Source organism: Artibeus jamaicensis, unplaced genomic scaffold (genome assembly GCF_021234435.1).
Source record: "Artibeus jamaicensis isolate MK-2021 breed Jamaican fruit bat unplaced genomic scaffold, CSHL_Jam_final scaffold_537, whole genome shotgun sequence".
NCBI classification, from domain to species: Eukaryota; Metazoa; Chordata; class Mammalia; order Chiroptera; family Phyllostomidae; genus Artibeus; species Artibeus jamaicensis.
In genome coordinates, this window is record NW_026522047.1 from 31,580,794 (window position 1) to 31,602,465 (window position 21,672).

The following is a 21,672-nucleotide window of genomic DNA, read 5'->3' on the forward strand; positions in this document are numbered from 1 at the left end:
TCAGGATTACTAATAATTGCAGTACTTTGCTTCTGTGGGATCTCTGGGCATATGCACTGAGAACCATGGGTTAGCAATCACCACTTAGAGCTTTGTCTCATATCACTCTTCTGATTTCTCCTTTAAAAGCATTCTTTTCCTCAGTTCTTTTGCTTCTTCTGATACCTATCATCTCCGATATCTCAGATAGGGTGCTAGGCAATTTGTATGTGAATTCCTTTGATTAATACACACAACAACCTTGGAAAGGAAGATACTAAAATCCCCATTTTGTGCACAGGGGAAGTGAGGCTGGTTGAGGCTAAAGTCACTTGATCGCAGACACACAGCTAACAAGTGGTGAGGTGTGACCAGGGGCTCGGGTCCTTGTCTTGCTTGCCAGAGCTATGCTCCTTCCACCTCACAGATGAACAGAGATATCAAAATGTTTTGCTTCATTGTCACATAAGCTTAACATTTCAGATGCATTTGGCTTTAAATGGTCTTTACTACACACCAGCAGATACAACAGAGTAAAATTCTGCATATATTTTAATGTGTGTGCACTTACTTCCCCTACTTGAAATCTCATAATCACATAACATCCAGGTCCTTTACTCTCTGTTCTGCTATGTTCCAGATTCTTGTGTGTTCCTGCGTGACGGCAATGTACTGGCACAGAGTCTCATAATGCTAACTGTGACTCCAGGAACATGCTTCATAACCATGGCCCTTGGCTGAGTGAAAACTGAAAAATCCATAAAGATGTGCTGTATACATGAGGAACTGCCCTAGTCATCATGGAAAAAACAAAACCTAAGAAGTGCACTTTTCCCTCAAGATATTTACTGTTTCCTAGGAAAGACAAAAATGAAGATGTGAAAAGCAAAGGCAGAAATGGAACAAAGCAGAACAAGTACAAGAGCACAGATTCACTGTGAAACAGGTGTTCTACGAGAATGACTAGAAAGTGTTATGAAGGACCTAGAAGGTCTGTCGGGTCCCGGGAAGTGGGAAATGAGGAACAGTCTGACTGTTTGTGCGCACAAGAAAAACGGACGGTGCCTAGAGCAGGACCCGAAACAGGGTCCGGTTTTCGTGATGCTCGGCTGACACACAGCGTATCCTCCTCCCAAGGGAGAACGTCCAGAGGAGCTTTTCCGGGTTTAGAGAACACGACTCCTGGGTGGTCACTGTAGCAACCCTGACATTTTCCTGCCTCTTTGGGCTGATCCAGTGATGAGTGGCATCACTCATCCTGCAGTTTGTTACGAAGTGTCCTCGTCTCTTGTGGAAACCTCTCTGCAAGGCTTGGTGCTGTTCTCTCAGGCTGATTATTTGAGATTTATGTCCTATTAAAAAGGCCAGACTGCCTTTTTAATCTGTCATCAAAGCAGCTGATCAGAACCAGAAATGACAAGATCTAACACGTACTTTTCCACGCTGAAAACTAACAGCCAAAATTGCAACGCATGTCACCACGTTCAAAGTAAACACGATGTATTAATGACTGGGTTTTCCACTTTCACGGAAAATTATAGGTCCTTCTTACTAAAAACAAATTATTTTAATTTCCCTTAAGAAGATTATGATTAATTGTACAAAATTACACTTGCTTTAATTGAATAGATTTCCAGCTTTCCTCTGGATTAATGGTGTATTATATATTATTAAATAGCTTGGGAAAATCCAAAGGAGGAAATCTTCCTCTTCAGGACTAAAGCTGGGTTTTAATGGCTACTGTGCAAATATACATAATGGTTGACAAGTTCCATTCCTTTGTTAAAGTGACGTATGATGAACGGTCTTACAGTGATGCCTCAGTCTGTTTGGGATGCTCTATACAAAATACTACAGACTGGGTATCTGTTTCTAATATGTTTATTGATTTTAAATCAATAGAGAAAAAGCAATCAGGGAGGGAGATGGGGGAATGAGAGAGAGAAGAGAAGGGAGAGGAGAGGAGGGACGGGGGTGGGGCACGGAGGAGAGGAGAGAGAGTAACTTTGATGTGAGGGAGAAACATTGATTAATTGCCTCCTATACACGCCCTTGGGTGAATCTAACCTGCAATCTAACGAGGTGCCTTGGCAGGGACTGGACCCCCCAGTGTTCTGATGCATGAGAGGATGGATGATCCAACCAAATGAGCCACACCGGCCAGGGCTGGACATCTTATAAACAAAAAGAATTTATTTCTCACAGTTCTGGAGGCAGGAAGTTCAAGATCAAGGATGCCAACAATTTGATCATGAAGGTTAGGTGAGGGCCTTCTTCCAGGTTCATAGCCATCAACTTTTCTCTTTGTTGTCACTCAGTGGAAGGGGCAGAAGGCTCTGTGGGGTCTCTTTTAAAAAAGTATGAATCCTGTTCACAGGGGCTCCATCCCCATGACCTAAGTTCACCCCAAAGGCCTCACTCCTCATACCGTCACATCAGGCATCAGAATTTTATCCCATGAATTGGGGTTCTGCAGAAGAGGACACAACCATTTAGACCATAGCAAGTCTCAATTCTAATTTAGTGCAAGCATACTGAGGTCACCAAAATGTCACCGAGGGTATAGTGTTTTCAATTTTTTTAAATAGGACATGAAAGCCAAAAGGGATTGCTAACATGTGGTAGGCTAAGGCTTTGTAAAGATATATCCCAAGGACAGGGTTCTTTCTCATCCTCAGCACTGCTGATGTTTTAGGACAAATAATGTTAATGTTGTTGGGAGTGGGGGGGGGCTCTCCTGTTCAGTGTAGAAGGTTTAGCAGCATTTACCCACAGATGCCAGTAGCAGGCAGGCCCCCCTATCCCCCACCCCATGAGATAACCAATGAGCAGATGCCAGTAGCACACCCCCCCCCAGGGGAGACAACCAATTCCCCCCGGGGGGCAAAACTGCTCCTGGTTGAGAGCCACTGCCCTAAATTATAACATTTCTCCCTGGCCCGCAATCTAAAGGGTGTAATACCTGATTCTGCCAGTTGCTCTCCAATGCCTGTAACCCTGTTCCAATAATAGAGACTCTAGCTAATCTTGTGACCATCTAGGATGAAGACCTCGCTTCCCTACCTCCCTTGCAACTAAATGGAGCAATGGCACAAAAGTTAGGTTAATAAGATTTAAGCAAAAATTATTTGGAGAATCTCCCGGTTATGCCCATACAATAAAAGGAATGTTGCCTCCCCTTCTACTTTGTCCCTTTTCACTGGCCAGATGTGAGCATGCTGGTGAGACCTAGCCATATAACTAGGACCCAGGGATTGACGCCACCTGTTGAGGATGTCAGAGCAATAAGGTAAAAGGCAGTTGGATGTCTGATATAGACAAGGTGCCATAGCAGCTCTGAGCCCAGAGAGAAAAATAAATTTCTGTCTTGTTTCAACCACTGCTCTATTGGAGTCTTTGTTATAGCAACTGGCATTTGCATCTTAACTAATGCAGATCCCAACTACTGTTGCATATACTAAGGTGGCAGCAGTTAAGATAGGAGGGGCTTTCTTTGCTCCACTGAAATTTAAGGGAGGCTCTGACTGGGTCTTCATTCTTGATTGGAAAATAGCCTCTCTTGGCTCCAACACTACCAGTAACCATGGAAACCAATACTGAGCAGTGACGGAGGACAGAGCTAGTGATCTAGTCAGTCAGACTCGCTGCAGTAGCACAGGTGGCCAAACAGGAAGGCAGTATATAAACGCAGTCCTTTCAGGCTTAAACCGAGATTCGTGTCTAGACAGGTGAGGCTGTCCCCTTGATAGCTGTCTGTTTGCATGAGCTATTTTGCCACTGAAAGTGCATGCTAGGATGTACTTTACTTTGTGAGCCTCAAGAATGAGAAAGATGTATCTGTGGAAAGGATCACCAGTGTCTGGTCACCTGCCCAGTCCCATGGACAAGGTCAGAACCGGTGAGGAGTGAAGGTGACAGGTCCAAGGGAGGGAATGGGTTCTGGAGGGGCTTCCCGAAACACTGGGCACACAGAGTGGACAAGGGTACACGTGGCCGGGAGGATGAGTTGTCTCCTCACTATGGGAAGAAATGCAGCCCCAGCTGCTGGGAACGTTCTAGTTCCTCCACAGAGACAGCAAGAGGACCATGGCAGAGGCCTGGAGGAGGACAGGACCCTGTGTACTTCATCGCACCTCCCAGGGACCTGCCAGAGCCGAGTGCCACTGAGGGGATGGGACTTTGTTTATGAGCACAAATGAAGCACTGCCATAGTCACAGCCAGAAACACTTGAAGATGGGGGATTTTGAAAGAAGGCGAGGCCATGTGTGATCAAGTGAAGCCTTAAGTGGGTCAAAGTTGACCATTAATGTTGATTGTCCCCTGTGGCAGACAATGTTGAGTGCCTGGCCCAACCAGCATTCCAAGACCGTCTCCCTACAACATTCCAGCCACAAGGACTCAGGACAGTGTTCAGAACAACATGACAAAAATGGAGACCATAGTGATTTCCTTCCCGATGCAAACGTTGCCCTTTCTCCTTCTCTCTTTTTCGCAAAGGAAGGTCGACGTGATTCCCGAAGCAGCAGCAGCCGCCAGCATCTTTGAGCCTCTGCAACTCCTGATGTCTGGACTTCTTGTTAGAGAGGAAACAGCCCCACATGATTAACTGACTGTAGCGGAGCTTTATCCCACTTGCAGCCATTGCTACCTGATGTGTGGCTACAGGCTGATAAGGGCCAGGGAATTTTATATTACAACAAGCGTGGCTGTCAGCCCCTCCAGAAAAAGTTGTCTAAGGCTCCAATACAAGCCAAGTATCTCTTTCCACACACTTCATTCAGTCTGTATCCAGCCTTTGTGTGGCTTCTTACAACGTCTTGCTGTTCAATTTACCTATCTAAACAAGTTTGATGCTGGCAAGGATACAGAAAAATACTTGCTCAGGGAAATATAAAATGGTACAGCCACTCTGGAAAAATTCTTAGTAGTTTCTCAGCACACTAAACACTCACTTTCCTTACAACCTGGCAATCATATAGTTTTGAGCATTTGTCCCAGAGAACTGAGAACTTACATTCACACACACATGCACAGAAACTTGTACACCAATGTTTGTGGTGACTGTCTCTGTAAGAGCAAAACCCTGGAAACAGCCCAAATGTCTTTTAAAGAGTGAATGGTTTAACCTGGAATGTCTATACCGTAGAATTCTACTCAGCAACATAAAGAATGACCTGGTGACATGTGCAGCCACCTGGGTGGATCTCAAGGGCATTATGCTTAGCGGAAAAAAGTCAGTCTCGAGAGGTGACATGCTGTGTGACTCCCATTACATAACATCCCGTAAATAACAAGAGTAAGAGGTGGAGAATAGATTAGTGGGGTTTGGGACAAGAAAAGAGGGAGGGAGGATGTGACTACAAAGGAGTAGAATGAAGCAGTTCCTTTGTGGTGATGGAACAATTCTGCATCGTAACCGTGGTGGGGGTTGTACAGACCTGAACGTGGGGTCAAACCACAAAGAACTATAAACACACAGACACACACACACACACAAATGGGCAGAAAATTGAATAAGGTCTATAGTCTAGTTGACGGTTACTGGTTTTGATATTGTACTAGAGTTATATAAGAGGCCACCATCAGAGGAAGGTTAGTGAAGAGTACAGGGAATTCTGTGTCTTTATTTTGCAACTTTCAGTGAGTCCATGATTATTTATAAATGAAATGCTTTAAAAAAATAAGTCAACCCAGGCCAGTGTGGCTCAAAACTTCACTGTTTCAATTCCCAGTCAGAGCAAATGCCTGGGTTGCAGGTTTGGTCCCAAGGCTGGGGTATTAGACAGGTATGGAAGGCAACCAGTTGGTGTCTCTCTCTCACACTGATGTGTCTCTCCCTCTCCTCCTCCCTCCCTTCTCCTCTCTCTAAAAAATAAAATAAAATAAAATAAAATAAAATGTATAAAAAGAAAATTAAAAAGTCTTAATAATCAGAAGAGATAACCAACTATTCAAAGCGTCTTTTCTGAATGTAATCTATAATTGTTTTCTTTAAAATTTCTCACATAGTTTTAAGCTTGATAGATAAAGTATGACGATTATAGGAAGAAAGAGAAAAAAGTTGGGGGTATCCCTGGCTGGGTGGCTCAGGTTCAATCCCCGGTCAGGGCACATGCTTTGCTTGAGGGTTCAGTCCCTGGGGAGGGCACATAGAGGAAGCAAGGGAGAAATCGATGTCTCTCTCTCGCATTGATATCTCCCTTTCTCTTCCCCCACCAACTGCCCCCACCTCTCTCTCTAAAATCAATGACCATGTCCTTGGGCCAAGAGTAAAACAAAGGTTTGGGGAACAGAGGAAGAAAGCAGAGAACAATGCATATCCTTTGGACTTGGAGATAAATGATAAATAAAACAATGAAAATATTTTCAAATTTTTGGTTAGAAAATAGAACTTAAGAGTCTTATTCAATGAGCAATAGGCCAAAAAATAAGATAACTATAAATGCGATGCAGATGTGAATTTTTCAAGTCAGTGACACTGTTTTGGGAAACTCTTGATTCAGTTGCCTTTTATGGGCCAAAGAAAGACTCCCAGTCACCCACCACAAAATTAATCATTTTTCCTACCTCTCTGAGAAAAAGAAGAAAAAATAAACAAATTGTAACTAGGAATCAAGTTACACAAAAGCTGTATGTATTTTTCCCTCGAAAGATAAATTGTACATATTCACGACAAGCAGCACAAGAAATGTCTGTAAAATTCTTACACAAACTCTTTCGAAGAGAGTAGGAGAAGCTGTAGCAGGCCGACCCTGCCCGCCTTTAGTGAGGTGGTGAGTTACGAACATTCCCGTTACCCTTGAACGCTCTCAGGCCCTCATTTCTGTCTAGAGTGGGTGATAAAGATGTCAGAAAGTTTTCCCTTCCCAAGTGGTCACCTGGTCCTTCACAGAAATAGCTGTAGATTAAGGGCAAAATTCCCAAAATCAAGTGAAAAGGGGAATTTTGAAAAAATTCCTCTCCCAAGCAGCTCAAATGGGTGTGGCTACTATATGAATCCTGTATAGCGTTATTCTGGGTAGAACACAGAGGACTCAGAAGAAGAACTTGTTTTAGTCGTTGGTGTTCTGAGCTGCAGACCCCTTGCTTAATGAGAAGAACTAAAGCTGGACTTACAGGGAAGGGGGCTATCTTCAATTTTGGCAAAACCCTTATATATTTAGGGACCTTCGTTTTTTTAAGTTTTACTTGTGATCCCTGACAGTTTGCAAACGTGTATAGACTTGGAAAATGTTCTGGAAGCACATTACACAAATTGAAACATCTCACTTATCGTTGAACATAGCTCAGAAATGTCAGGCACAGAATTGTGGCAAATATTGGCTGCCGAGTGAATACCCGAGCATATGAAATTTAACATACTTTGAATTACCTCTCTCATTTTAAAATATCAGCTGGGGATGGCTATATCATCAAATTCCAATTTCAATGGTAATTTTCAGAAAATTTAAGAAATGAAATGTGCAATTCTAGGAGAACCATCACCATTATTTGAAAATATTAGGATTAAACTTTTTGGGAAAAGGAGAGCACCATTTGTAGGTTTTGTTTATTTGGCATTCCATCGATGCAAGAACAGCATTTTTTTTTTAAAGCAGAAAGTTGAGTTATGGCACCAATTTAAGGGCCCAAGATATCCAACTGTTAGGAGAGACTGGATCAGAAGAAGACTGCAACTGTGGCCATTCATAGTGTGCAAACTGGTCCATTCCTTTATCTTTAATGGTGGCTACAGAAAATGTCAAAGCTCAACTTTTTTTTCTTTTTTGATTCATATTTTTCTGTGAGACACCCGTCCTATAGTAACTCCTGGCTGACTTGAAAGGCTTTCTGGGACATCCATTCCCCAGGACTCAATTTTCTCTATCAGATTGTTGCAGATAAATCTCATTTTATATCTCAGCTCATAACGGCAGTGAAAATGCCTGGCTGTGTCTCTGCTTTCTATTGCTGTGTTTAATGCCACAGCTGAGGACTTGATCATCCTCCACAGAAGACGGAGGCATAGAAGATGGGAATGTTATTTCCCTTCCCCCACCCTGCAGCTCCCAGGAGCAACTGAGCAGTAAGGTAGTAAATCACCATCATAATTGTCTAGATATATCTAGTCGACTGGCTTAATGAGACGGGAAGTAGGTTGCAGGGGAAGAGGAATGACATTTTAACAAGACAACTTGAATCAAACTGTAATTTATCCTTAACAACACATTTAATTTTTCTAGAACACTATCAGAGGCCAAGTTGCCCTTTTGAAGATGCCAAGCCCTGCTTAACCCTTTGAATCACTTCATCAAATCAACAAATGCACACAAAACATTTTAAAAAAATCTTTGAAAACATATGCTTGCAAAATGCCATCTATCTTCCTCATTTGTGGTGGTTCTGTAGCATTTGAGATTTAAAATATTCCTTTTGAGAGATAATAGTTCAATACAGTTTGTTCTTTATTCTGCAACACTTAGCAAATCCTATACCTGGGCTTCCACATTCTTCTGTTAAGGAAATTAACTGGACCAGAGCTTTCTGTTTACTCTCTTCAAACCTCATTAAATATTCCCAAACCTAAGATGGCCCAGCATCCCGGAATCTGCACAGGGCCATATTCAGATTTAGAAAGAGATTTACAGTCTTCTCTGGGGACTGTCTGCATGGTGGTTTCCGTGGGCACAGTGTGCCTGGGGGTTGAGGTAGCTGCACCCGCACTGACAGGGTAATGTACAAGGGACCATGACGGTTTTGTACTGCTGTTTTTTTCATCTCAATGTAGATTAGGACTACATTTTTTTAAAGATGGAAGTCACGATTGCTTCTCTTAGTTTCTCTTTTTTAAATTTTTGAGTGTAATGCTTTACCCATGCTCTGTTTTAGCCTGAACCATTAATAGAGGCTGTAATCAGAGCAGAGCTGGGTCTCTCTCAGGCAAGACTGTTATTCTGCACTTCTCACCATTCTCTCTTCTTTTCCTTCATTCTAACCTGTTTTTGATCCTTTTTTTCTTCTTTCCACCCTTCCTCATTTTCTCACTCCTTCCTTCCCTCCTTCTTTCCTTCCTCCCTCGCTTTCTTCCTTCCTTCCTTCTTCCCTTCCTACCTACCCCCTTTAGGTATCTCAGCTTCACAGAGACCCTCCCCCTTCCTCCTTGAATTGTCTGCTGCTCCTTCATTTCGATGTAATTCAAAAACAGGGAGTGCCCTGAATGGTGTGGCTCAGCTGGTTGGGCATTGTCCTGCAAAGCAAAAAGCTGCTGGTTTGATTCCAGGTCAACGTGCATGCCTAGGTTACAGGTTCAGTCCCCTGTTGGAGCACGTGCAAGAAGCAACCAATCAGTGTTTCTTTACCTCTCTTTCTCTGTCCTTTCTCTTCTCTTTATAAAAAAAGGGGGGGGGACTTCACATAAATTGCTTAGTCAAAATTTGATTGATGCTTAAAGCCTGTATTTCTGCTGTGATGTTGAGATGTTAATTAAAAGAATGACTACTCTGTCGCTTGCACTAAAACAAGCATCTCTCCAAAGTCTTTGCTTTAAGCAAGAAGCAATCACTGTGGTGGAGCAGCCCTTCCAGGTCCGAAAAGGGATGCATGCTCAGCACACCTGCTCCCTTAGTTGAAAATAGGTTTATCTGCTCATGATACAGGCTTAAAGCAATTCAAACAACACAGAAGTAGACAGACTACGTAGTGACTACACCAGGTGTGTCCTCACTGATTTATTCTGTACAATTCTCTGTAGGTACTATTATTATTCTTGACTTACACCAGTGGAAATGGAGGCACAGAGAGGCTAAATATTTGCCCAGAGATGCACAGCTGGTCTCTGTTACAGCCAAGATACTCCACACACAGGCTGGTGCCCGAGTTCCCACCTATGATGACAACCCTACACCTCTATAGATATGTGGTATATGCAAGACAGAGTTGGGAGGCTTTTAAAAACATAAATGGGATAACACTGTACCCACTGTTCTGACATTTAAAAATCATTTCTCAGGGTAATGGAGAATGAGTGCTTAATGGGTATGGGGTTTCCTTTTGGAGTGATAAAAATGTCCTAGATCTAGACGGATGTGATGACTGCATGACACCATGACAGTCCTACATGCCACTGAACTGCACACTTTAAAATGCTTTAGAGTTAGTTTTATGTTATGTGAATTTTACATCAATTCACAGGTCAAAATGCCGCACGCCCTCTCAAATTCTGACCCTGCTTTTCTCGGCAAGTAAAGCATCAGGTGGGGCCCACTGCAGTTCTCGGGCCCCTACCATGGACTCACAGTTTTAAAGGCCCTTCTGCTTCCAGATCCTGCACCTACACAGACCACCTCTACTCCACCCCCAGGAAAGCAACTTCATTGCTTTCCAAATATACAGGGTCTGGCACAAATAACACCCCCTTTACTATTACAAAATCATTTATTGCAAAATCATAAGCATGTAATTCTATAACATAATACCACACTCAAGCTTACCATATGACATTTTAGGTGAAATATTCAAATTACAACTGTAATTTATTACACGCACTTTACTACCCTACTAAGCATGCCCAACAGGCATTACTTCTGCTAGACCCTAATATATATATATATATATATATATATATATATATATATATATATATCCATTTATATCAAACATCTTGCCACTTTTAGCCTACCCAAAAGCCCCTCTGATGACCTCTCCTTCTCCCTATCTAGTTATTTCTCATCTATCTATCTAAAAATATACATACCAAGATGTGTCGAGTCTTTTGCCATGAAAAAAGAATGTGCCCACTCTACCTTGTTGGATAAGTATTCGCCCTGCTATTCTAATCCACCGTTCCCACACCTCCCTCCTCCACATGCAGAGGAGATACCTATTTCCGCAGCTCCTTACACTCGAGATCCTTCATTAACTCTGTGTCATATTGTCCTTCATCGGGATAATAACACTCACCCGGCATAAACACATCAAATCGTTCTCAGCAGGTAAAATGAGAAAATTGCTCTCCTTTGCTACTTTCTCTTCTGCTCCCGTTTTCTCTAATACCTAACAACGCTCACTATGAAGATGACATTTCATTCGTGGACATCTAGAAAATTAAGGTCTGCTCACCTTCCACTGCTACTTTGTCCTAAGAATAAAGTCAGTAAAAGAACAGAAAAAACATAGTCTCTCCATCACATACTTTAGGAAATATGAGGTCTGTCCAGAAGGTATCCAGCCATTTACTGTGAAAAGTAGAGACATTTACTGAAGAAAATACAAGACACAAGAAACACTGTACATAGCACAATGACATCCCAGTCCCCTTCAAAGTAGGCACCTTGAAACCTCACACAGTTCTCCCAGTCACCATCAGCTGCCTTGTCATATTTTCCAGAATCTCATCAATGGTCTGAAATCTCTTTCCTCTACTTTTGGGGAGGCTATTTTAGTTTTGGGAAAAGCCAGAAATTGCACGGCAACAAATCTGTGCTGTTGGGGGACTGAGTCAACTGGGTGATTTGATACTTTGCCAAATAACTCTGCAGACTATGTGATGCACGAAGCTGCCAATCACCAGTTTCCCATAGCTTCAGCCTTCTGAATCATCACAATAGTTTCTGTGGAGGAATATTCAAGCTAAATACAAAATCTGATGCAGATTCTTTGCTCTACTCACTCTGTCATTTTGAATGTGACAGCCACACAGTGCACATGTTCACTCAACAGTGTCTACCACCCCCGAAGACTAGCACAGTGAAGTTGTCAGTGTTCACACAGGCGCATAGCAGTCCCCTCTCTTTGGCTGCCAGGTCACATTGATGTTGTGCAAACCATTCTCATCGCATTAACGGTGGCTAGACTTCATCCAGACAGATCTTGAATAGCATCTTAGTTCTTGCCTTATCTCAGTAGGAGGAGAACTATTTCTTTTGATATAAAACATCCCAGGAAGTACATCTGTGGTAGAACCTTGCAAAAGTAATATCTTCCAAGAATCCAATTATTCAGACTGCCTATGACTTGAAATCTTTAATTCTCAAAGGTTTGACTTTACCCTGCAGGGGCAACCATCCAGAAACTGGGAAGCTAGAAGGAGTGAAGAGTTTCCTAAGGGACAGGACACACCTGTTACGCCCAAATCCCCGGAAGCACAAAAGCTGTCCTCTAATTTTCTGAGAGCTAATTGTTCCAAGGCCCAGAGGGACCCCCCCGTATAATCAATTTCTGCAGAGACTCCATTCCCTGGCAAGAATAGCATTTTTCTTTAATTTTTTTTCTGATGAGCTTAACCCACTTAAGTCCAACTAATTCTTTAATGAATCTCTGTTTTCCATGTGGACTTTCACATATTAAAAATATTGCCCACTTCTATTTCAAAAGCATTAAGTTTGGTTTGCTTTAACTGGAGCTGTGCATACACTATATCGGGAACAAAACAAATGAACAAAAACAAAAACACAGACAAAAGCAGTTAATTGATTTTTATTGATAACAGACAATCCCTTAAGCTGACCGATTTCACTGAACTACTTAGTGATTTGGTCCATGTGATTAGTTGATTCCTTTAAAACTATCAAACCAAATCAATAGCCACACTTCAGAAACAATTCTAAGGACTTTCTGTGTTCTCCATCCTTTAAAAGTTAGCAGAAGTAAGGCTCCTCTGAGTGTGCGGGGAGGGAGGTCCTGCCCACTCCTGATGAAGGTCACATGGTGGAGAGCAGCACACAACTGCAGTGCAGAAGGGCACGGGCCACCCAGCATCAAGAAACTCATCAGAGAACCACTGATAACTTCACACTGCAGGGGAGACTTCCCGGAAACATAAATGCCCAGGATCTGGAGGAGCAAATTCTGTAGGTTCCTATCTATGAATTTCAAATGGGTTCAGTTTTTTGTTTTTTTTTTTTTGAGAGAGAGAGAAAGGGGGAGGAGGAGAGGGACAGGAGGAGTGGGGACGAGAGAGAGAAACATCGATTGGTTGCCTACCTCTCGTATGTGCTCCAACCAGGAATCCGTCCCACAACCTTCTGGTGTACGGGATGACACTCCAACCAACCGAGCAGCCCAGCTCAGAATGAATTCAATATTTGTGTTTCATAAATGGCAAAGGCTAACATATCGATTTCTCAATATTCTCTCTGAGAGCATTGTTAGAAGTCTTCAGTGTGAAACTTTGAATGAAAATTTAATTACGAACTGCCACTGTGGGCAGCAGTTGGACTCAGATGGGGATCCTGTATCAACTAGTAACAAGGTTTCTTCTTTATATTCTAGAAGATTTTATTCCAAGGGTATTATTCTTTATTCCTAAAGAACTGTGATTAAATGGTTTCTCGTCAGTCCAGCTCCCATCTGTGGCTGTCCCAAGCTCTCTGCCTCGTATGTTACAATTTTCAGGGCAGGGCAGTTGATTCAGCGTTGATGGCTGAGATGAAACACCCTTGTCTCTTCCCATCTTTCCTTCTTTACCATTTCCTAACTCCCAAACCAAGACGTACTCACACATGTGCACATACCCTTGCACACACACCTCATTTTAAATTATTTTAAAGAAGGTGAAACCTTCTTCCTCATAGCTTTCTGTTAATTTCTCTCCTTTTCACACATAGACAATTATCAGAGCAGTTGAGCAGGGGAGATACCTAAAAATCTGTTGGATAGGATGACATATGAACCTTTAAAGAGCCTGCTCAAGTGCTGGCTGATGTGGATCAGTGGACTGAGCACCAGCCTGTGAAACACAGGGTCACTGGTTTGATTCCCAGTCAGGGCACATGCCTGGGTTGTGGGCCAGATCCCCGGTGAGGAGCGCTCAACAGGCAACCATGCACTGATGTTTCTCCTTCTCTTCCTCCCTTCTCCCCCCCCCCCCCGCTCTAAAAGTAAATAAAATCTTTAAAAAGAGAGAGAGAGCCTGCTCAAAACAGACATGCTCATCCATCTGGACCTCAATTTCCCTACCTACAAACAGAGGGCAACTGTACCTGTTAGTGGTTTGGGAAGGGTAAAAAGGGCAGTGCTTTCAAAGTCTCTTTCAGCTTCAATGTAAATGGTGCCAGCAAAGAACAAAGTATCTTGTTCCTTCAGGCAGAATAATTACAACAAAATCTCATGAGTCTCATCTCCATGCATGTCTCTCAAACTGATCACACAGTGATTTTTAAGAACAGAGCAGCCTGTGTCATTTATTTATAATCGCTCTTCATGGTTGCAGTGGGGCATTCAGACACATCACCTTTGGGCTCTGGGGAACTGTTCATATTCATTAGGGAAGGGAAACAGTCTTTCTTTCAAATAAGCAATTTGATTGCTTCAGGAATAGGTCTGTAATTACTGGAGCGCTGGGCTATGTTATTGTTAATCAGATGACGACACCAGCCTCGCTCTCCGAATCGGAGCGGGTTTGGCCTCTTCCAGAGACCGTAATTAAAAGGGGTGGCACCGGTCCCCCTGTTCCCCGTGACAGGGCTGGCACCACACTGGAGACACCAGGCCAGAAGCGCCTCCTCCCAATCTTGTCCTTTGTGGAGTTGGTGGCCCAGACAGAGCAGACATTAGAATACTGAGGTGGTCGTGCAGGCAGGATTTACCTGGAGGCACAGATCGAACTCCGCTGCTTATCTACACAGTGGAGAGGTCAAGGGTGTGACTTATACCCCGCATTCAAAACAGTATGAGATCATTAACTGGGGGGCGTTTAGAATTTCACTTTTCATATCCAGAGGCTACATCAGATTCTAACTGGGGTGGACAGATTCAGGAAGATTTAATACTTGACATTTGACAGAAACAAATGCATGTCCTATTCACAGTGGGTATTCTCCTTTTCTGGCCTTTATTTTATCGGACTTCTCAATCATTTGTGCAGCCACTTAACCCGACAAACATTTCTCCACCTCCTGCTCTTTTGTCGGGGAAGTGCGTGGCTCTGGGACAAAGTGGTCTTCTTAGGACACTCACTGACTGACCCGCTCCCTGCCCTCTGCTTCTTGTGATGCTATGTGGCTTGTTAGCCTTTGTTTTTCCTCTATTCTTGCCTTTCCCATTCCCATTTAAAGTCCTTTGCCATTTTCCCCCGACTGTTTGCCCAGCCTTATAAAGTTACCAGCTGTTAACCAAAAGGACACTGGACTGACAATAAAAAGCTTCATTTTGCCCCCCTTTGTTCACCATTACAACCACCAGAAATGGTATCCGATAAAGAGCAGTTTGGGGGGCATTATAGGAGAAACAAGCCTGGAGAGCAGCTTCATGGGGTTCCACGTGGTAGAGCTGGTCTTAGTGAAGGACAGTGCAAATAGCCTACCAGGACAATTCCGCCGTGGCATCTGAGGACACGTTTCCATGTTAGCCAAGGTCTGCTGGAGTGTGAGGATTTGGAATGGTTTTGCAAAGAGCAGATTCTTCCATTGGTACCTCAAGGAGACGTTTTTCTAGTAGAAAAAAAATTAAGTTGGGACTAGAAAGAGGAGCGCTGTCCCGAGCTCCGCAGACTGGGGCAGCTGTTCCCTGTGTCTCACGGAGGTGCTTCCAGTGCCAACTTCTGGGCTGCAAATTGTTTCCATCTCAGTGACGATGGACCTGCACTTCCCCGCACAGCCCTCCCTGACCCTGGCGGCCAGCGGCAGTCCTGGGGCAGGCGGGGGACAAGGTTTTGAAGGGTAGCAGAGTGGGCCACCCCCAAAATATGCTGCTCCTCTGATATATGGTTTATTTTCAGTTGCAGGCATTTGAAAATTGGCAAATGCACAGAGAGGCTTTCTCAGAACTCCCTTTATCCACCGAAAGATCCTCCAAAAGGAACTCAATTGTCATCAATTCTCTCCCAGCTTTGTCAGCGGGGGAAGATAGTTGCAAAAGAGACTAGAAGTTGACACCACACCTAGATGAACTGCGTCACAAAATGCCTCCCCTCTGTTCTTCTAAGGACCCCTTCATTTTTCCTAAAAAGCATTTACTCTCCCCTTACGGGTCCTACGCCCCACCCTGACCCCCTTTCATTATCAAGAAGCTGTCTGATTGTGAATTTTAAGCCACCGTGGGGAGTCACTCATTTTTCCCTGGGCATCTCCGATGTGTACATGAAATAAACATGTTGATCGACATGTTTGTTTTTCTCATTAATCTTTCTTTTATTATAGGAGTCCCTCCTAAGATCTCAGAAGGGTAGATGGAAAATTATTTTTCCTCCCCTACAGTTTAAACGTAGACTCTTTTTGGAGGTAAGTAGCAAAAACCAACTGAGCTGTCCTTAAGCAAAACGGGGGAATTTGGCATAAGGATGCAGAAGTGTACCAAGGATCCGAGGGAAGGAGTGGAGACAGACCTTAGGAAAGGCTGGAATTAAAAAATGAAAAGCAACCATGTTCCGAAGATGCGCTCTGGGACCATCTCTCCTCAGCTTCTTCTTGAATGTTTGCTTCAGCCTCTCATATTAAGTCCAGCGTCCTCTGCTTCCATTTCCATGAAGCCCAACATGGCTGAACCACAGCTAATGCATTTCTCTGTGACTGTTCCAGTCATTAGCAGAGTCTGGCTAGCTGGCTCTCCATTCCTACTCCTGCGAGAGAATATGATTGGCCCTGCTTGAATCAAGTGTTCATCTCTTGTTCAATCATCAGAGGCCAAGGTCGCATAACACAGGCAGAGTCACTAGGAACACACCCATGTGGGTTGGACTATTGCTCAGAGAAGGTGGGGTGGGTAGAGGGCTGAGATATTGAGCTTTGGTAAAGGTACCTCCAAAAAAGTATCTCCCGGGTGGCCACCGAATTCTGGAAACACAGATAAATACACAATAAATGGTTTATTAATATTACATGGTAAAATAATATTTGTGTTTTCAGACTCGGTGGCCACCGTGTACTGCAGGGGATGGAGCCTAAAGCCCTAAAATGAAAGGAAGCTGCAGGGCATGAATCCATAATGTCGTCATTAGCCTGGCCCTCCATTTATCTGAGTTAACCAGTCATAAATGCCCATGTGGATCATAGAAATAGATTCATACATAATAAAGAGATAATTACTTCAGCTTTCTAGTTGCAACCAAATATCCTCTAGTTGCAGAGAATACTTAGCAAGCTAATTAGTAGCATTCATTACGCTCTTCTTAGTCCCCCAAGAATGATTCATGCTAAGTAATCCAAATCCTAGGGCTCAACATTCCAGCTCTCCATCCCTGGCCTGCATACTGATTTCCCAGCCCCTCTGTAGGACTTTCCGCAGCTGCAGGATCATGCTCGTGTAAAAGTAACAAATAAATAAAATGTGGTCTCTCTAGCATAGCCCCTTCGGCACAGCTGGACACCTAATCTGTTAGCTAAGGGCTCCCAAAGTGTATGTTTAGAGAGAAAGAGGGGGGAAAAAGAGGAAGAGAGAAAAAGAGAAAGAGAAAGAGAGAAGAACAAAGAGCGAGAGAGAACCTGTATCCCCTTTCATGATCTGGCCTCAGCATCCTGTTTGCTGTGCTGTTTGTTATCAGCTGTGAGCTAAAGCTAAGCCATAAGTAAGGAAAGGGGAATCAGCTTTTTCCTTTTGATGGGAAGAGAGTCACAGAATTTGTGAATGTATTTTTAAGTTACTATAAGGAATTTCTTTTCCTTGCACAAGAGGAAGTACAAAGCTAAATATCCCAAGGCGACTGCAGCAGCTCAACAGTGTTACCAAAAACCCAGGCTCTTTCGACCTTTCCTCTGAGCATCTTTAAGGACTTGGCTTTTCATGTTATGTTCACACAAGGACGGCGGGGCTGCATCTGCAGACAGCACACTTGTTTCTGGGCAGATGAAGGCAGAAAGCCACTTGTCGCCAATCCCCAATATCTTACTTGCTTGAGCAAGAAAGTAAAAGCTCTCATATACACCATCCCGATGACTTCCGCTTTGATTTATTGTCCAAAATTGTGTCACATAGCTCTGTCAGGAGCTCAGATGAGCTGGGAGAGACAGCTGAGCTGTCAAGTGTTGGGGCAGCCAATTAAAGCAACAACAAGCTGAAATGAAAGCAACAGTGAAACTTTCAATTGCTTAGTGACACAGTGTAAGCAGGAGGCTAACCCGAGAAAGCACCCACTCCCCCAACTTTATTTTTTCCCCGTGGACTGGTACTCCCACACCACTGCAGGACAGGGAAGGATCAGCACAGAACTGGGTTGTCTGACTCCTGAGGGAGCCCTGAGCAAAAGGTTCCTGCCGTTTTATGGACCTGTGGGGAGGAAGGAGTATAAGGAGAAGGATCAGGAGCAGAAAAGCACTGAGTTAGAGGGAAAAAAATGTCTTCCAGTTTCCCTAATGAGGAGACCCTCAAATGGAGGCCCCTAGGCTACGAAAGCAACTATATATAAGATCATGACTTGAGTCCTTCACTGCAATGCCCCTCTGAGACTGCTGCACACTGGCTGTGTAGGGGTCTGGTGTTCGGCAGACAGCTTTCTCCTTGGAGGTCTGCCACGGAATTGCCCATGGTCAGGCCTGGAAATTTTAACAGAGGTTTTTAACCAAGAATCAGGTTCCCCAGGCTTCACCTAGCTGCAAGAAAAGCTGGGAAGCTAAAACTAATTTATGGAGAAAAACCTATAAACATTTAAAAGTTGCTTTAAAATGAGAGAGTGAAACTAGGAAGTGAGAATTTTTCTTTCTAACCTCTACAATAAAGGAAATAAGGGCCCAGGTGGCTGGGAATGTGTAATGAGTGAATGGCCTGACATTACCTGTCAAGAAGCATAAATTCCCAGAAAGGATGCTCAGTTTTCATTACAGGTATTTGGATGTTTGATGATTCAACCGTAAATTTCTATAAACATATTATAATGAGTATATATCATTGATAACTCAATAGGAGAAAGAAAGAAAATGAATTTGAGGAGAGAAAAGTCAGGGGAAAATGGGGAGAAAAGAAATGAGAGGAATGGGTAAGGGCTAAAACGGATCCTAGGGGGCCGAGGGCAGGAAGGGAGGTCAGGGACCTGGGGGCTCAGCTTCTCAAACTAAAGTTGAGTTGGTGTTAGTTTCGCTTGACCTGTCCATGTGATAGGTCCTCTTATGCACTGTCCCTCCGGCTTGTTTCACGGCATTGCAAAATCGGTTCGGCCTGGTTTTGGCAGTAACACGATGATAACTCCCTCGTCACAAGAAAAGATTTATAATCCAACATGAATCTTACAGTTTTCCAGACTCCTCTTCAGGCAGAAAGTTCTGAAAATGAATGCACCCTGGTTCCATATGTTTATTTACCAACCCCTCTGTTAGACTTTCAGCAGCTGTAGAATTATGCTTATGTTTAAAAAAAAAAGAAAGAAAAAGAAAAATTGTTCCTGTTAAATTCCTTTTGGTAACATTTAATTTTTTTTTCTGCCAGAGTCAGAGATGAATTAGCAGTGACTTGGCAGCCAATTAAAATTCATGGTGTGCTATTCTGTGACCCTTGGGTCAGAAACAAATTTCCTATAAACCTTAAGAGAGTATCTCTCCAGGGTTTCTTTGGGGTAAGAAAAATTCATATCCTGCTCTCCGGTTCTCATCCCTTGTACAGGGTGATGACCAGCCGTGGTCCTGACTCATTGCTTTTGAAACCTCAAGACAATTCTTGATTCCCTACTCAGTTAATTCTCTGAAATGTGAAGGGAAGATCTGTGACTCCAGCTGCCAGTGAGTGATTCTCAGCTGCAAATTCAACGTAAGTGGTGGATCAGGAAGAGACATGAACAGAGAGAGGGTTTGAGCAAAACCCGTCTGTTTTCCACAGATCGGAAATCTGATCATTGGGTTGCACTGAGAAAGCACCAGCCAGACACCACACCGGGTCTGCGGCAGGAGCAACACACCGAAGGTGATGAGCGTCTCCCTTTGCATGAGTCAGTGGCACAAATGTATGTTTGAGGATCCATACGTGAGCCATATGGGTGGAAAAATCAATTTCACGAATGTTTAGAACTTCCTGTTCCTGCAGGATTAGAAATCTCTAAGGTTCCTAGGAGCTGACAAATCCTTTTTGTTAGTGGTCATTCCACAGAGAAAAAAACAATCTTTGACCTTTAGTCACTTAAAGGATTGAATAGGTATATGCAACATGCCTTTTTATGTCTCTGTATTTATAGTAGAGCAAATACATTCCAACACCAAACATCTGTGAACATAATATGCCATCTCTGATACTATGCTGTCAAAGGGACAGAAAAAAAAGATTAATGTAAAAATAGATGCAAATATAACCAATACGTGAGCCAAGAGGGCAAAAAGGTAGGGGAGACACATTAACCTGATCTTCACACACAGTTGATAAAAACTTGACAAGGGAAATGTGAATTTTAACTAGGTGCCAAGCAATTGGTTATTCATGTGCAACACAGAAAACAAGGCAAACCTTCATTTTCTCCTTGTCAGTTTTAAACAGAGAGGCTGTCAATTCAGCTACCACACGTATTACAGAAGAACACCACCCTACCAACATCTAGTCTCAATACAGCATCAAGCGTGAGACCACTGTACCTTTACCCACCTACCACACCGCAACCAGCCCCCCGGCTTGTTACAGATGACCACTTTTTGGGTGGCACCATGCTCCGTGGGCTCTGCCATAGCCCTGCAGAAGCCTGGGATGACACCAACTCTTTTAACAAGTAGCTATTATGAACTCACCTTCCTGAACCACTGTCTGACTCACTGAAGAATTAATGGGAATCCAGTTACTGGCCTGATACTGTTAGTTCAGGTTAAGCATTAGGTTAACACCAGGTGCTGGGCTCTGTGTCCTGAACCCTGTTTTTAAATATGATTTCTAAAGTGCTGTCAAACCATTGGCTATCCAGTGACAGTCACAGACATTCCCAGTAACCTTGGGAAATGTGATAGGTAAAAATTCATTTAACAAATATTTATTGAGTCCACTACTCTCCTGCTCCCAAGGAACTTGCATTCTAGCAGGAGGAGATGGGTAATAACCTGTCCTCTAACAAATAAGGTGATCCCCTTGAAGCTCTTGCTCTGATGAATATGAAGTCTGTAACGGATGAAGAGACTGTGCAGAAAAGGCGTGGAGCTACTTACGATAGGACAGTCAGGAAGGAACTCTCACAGAAGATCTGTGACCTGAGCCCTGAGTAATGAGGAGCTAGGCAAGCAAAGAAAAGGTGGGAAGAGTTTTCAGGTCAACCCCAAGGCCAGAATAAGCTTCTAGGGAAGTCTGATATAAGCAGGAGCCAGATTCTAAAGCAGTGCCGATCCTGACAAGGAGATGGGATTTTAATCTAATCGCAACTGGAGGTCATTGGAGTACTTTCAGCCAGGTTGTGATAAAATACTTCGCCAATTATGTGGAAAACAGAAAGCAAGGCCCCCTGTCAGGAGGCAGTGCGGTGGGCGAGGTGAGCTGGGATACCTCTGCTAACAGGAGAATGGCTGTCACACTGGAGTTCTGATGGAGCCTTAGATGAATTGAGTGCCTAGTGTACGTTTGACTGGATGACTCTCAATTCATTACATTATATCCTCAGAATATGGAGTTCCCCTGACCTACCGTTAAGAATTCCTGAAGAATTTACTCTGATCTATCTCCCCTGCATGTAACCCTTTGAAAACAACAACGCCCTCTGGAGAAGTCACTAACTACGGCTAGAATCCGAGGCCATGAAACAGACAAGAGCTCACTGATACAAATGTTGCTCCCATCCTTGTTCATGGCTGTATTTCCCGTAACCAGCACAGAGGCTGACACACAACTAT